Here is a 2,119-nt window from a genome sequence, read left to right on the forward strand (position 1 = left end):
CACATGCACGTAGATGCACAGGTGCACACACACGATTTGCATGTGCACTTGTGTGGATTTGCCCAAATTTAAGTAAATCAAACTTAGATACAGTAGTGGGTGAATCTCTCGTAGATATGATGGTGAGCTGAGAACCACCAACAATGATTATAAACTACTCATTGGATCATTGGTCAGGCACTCCAGTATAAAGACGAAGCCAACTACATGATGTCAACATGGCCCTAAGTAGGTTGTCATACACGGCATCGGTGATGGCGCAGAAAAAAAAAAAAAAATATATATATATATATACACACGTTTATGTATAAATGATATACATGAGTATATGTATATGTATAAATGATACATGAGTATATATATATATATATATATATATATAAATATATATATATATATATATAAATATATATATATATATATACATATATATATATATATATATATATATATATATATATAATCAATGATCTATGTTTTCTATGCTCTATAAATCCTCTGAAATAAGCACAATATCCTCTTGTTTTTTCTTTCGTTTAATGAGGAGAAAAATAAATACAAAGTTGAGGTGAGAATAAACATTCAGTGATTTCCATGCATCTTTATTTCATTCATACAAGATGTTCTGTATAGACAGGAGCCAAGTGTTTAAATATTTTAAATGCTCCTCCACATTACCAAGAGATGGAAACTAGTAGAACAACAGATGAGTATCTTATCTCATCTATAATAACAGATGTTAGTTTGCAAATCTATAAAAAAAACAATGTAAGTCATGGTCTTCCAAATGGCAGTGAATGAGCTTGTCTATCAGTGCAGTATAAAGACAATTTAAAAGGTAAAAATGTGATGATGAATGATGAGAGCTTCAATGAATTATCCAGTGGTTGTACCTTTGTATCACTTGTTGAAGGGGTAATCATGCAAGCAGCCACTACTAGTGTTAGTAAAATAAATAGAAGCCTTATTTTAATGAAAACGTGTTCCACTATTTTTTTAAAATGGAAAAAAGCATTACAGTAAATTCTACTGTTTACGCATACTCCTCTGACAGAATTTTTTAACAGCTAACAAAAGCAAAAACACAATACAATTACTCAAATTATATGTTAATAATTATTTTACATTAACTATCCTCAGTTGCAGCAGAGTTTCAGCAGACTCAAGTAAAAGCAGGCAGTAATATTACACTTATAAAGGCACCTTCCTGCTCTAAAGATCAGACTTAAAAAAAAAAAAAAAAAAGTTTCTGCTAATACCTGTCAACTGCTTCTGTTACTTCCCCAAAATAAGTAGAACCTCACTAATATGACAAGCTTGGGAGCACATAATTGCCATAGTAGCAGATTTTCCAAACCTGTAAGGCTCTGCAGAAGAAGAAAAGAAGGAAAAAGTACCTTACTGTATTACTAATACCCATACAACTTGCACAGCTTATGCTTACTAGACTTGTGTTATTTCTGCAGCCCAGGTTGACTGTGATGGCCAAGCTATGGTCATGTTAACTGATGACTTCCAGATTTTAGTCAATACCAAATCAGTGAAGCTGCCACACTAGTGAAGTTCAACCTTTATTCAGTATAGTTGTTAACAACCTTTGGAATACTCTTTCTATCTTCCTTAGGAAGTCACTGGTAAATAGCAAACAAAAAAACATGAAAAGAAGGAATAAATAAGAAAGGGAAAGTAACTTTTCAGCTGCAGTAGCTTCTATCATAAAAATCTAAACATTAGCAAAAAAACTTTTGCATCCAGTAGATAAAAAAAAATATTTTGAAAATAGATCTATCCTATTGCCACATGCCCATACAAAGAGAAGAGTAGAACCCATTCACCATAGCAAAATATATTACATATCATGAAACCCCTTTCAATAATGTATGAACTACTATTTTTTATTTCAACTTACCCAAAAAATGGAAATCAAAATAGTACCTAAATAAATGGGTTTCATCTAAATGCAGGACCCTGAGATTGTCATAATAATAATAATAATAATAATTAAAATAAAAAAATAAAATAAGATAACAATAATAATATCTGCATCAAAGAACTAATTTTCTTATATATACCAATTAAGATACTTTTAATATCAAGTTTTAATTAGTTTCCTTTATTT

The sequence above is a fragment of the Penaeus chinensis genome, chromosome 32, assembly GCF_019202785.1.
Source record: "Penaeus chinensis breed Huanghai No. 1 chromosome 32, ASM1920278v2, whole genome shotgun sequence".
NCBI classification, from domain to species: Eukaryota; Metazoa; Arthropoda; class Malacostraca; order Decapoda; family Penaeidae; genus Penaeus; species Penaeus chinensis.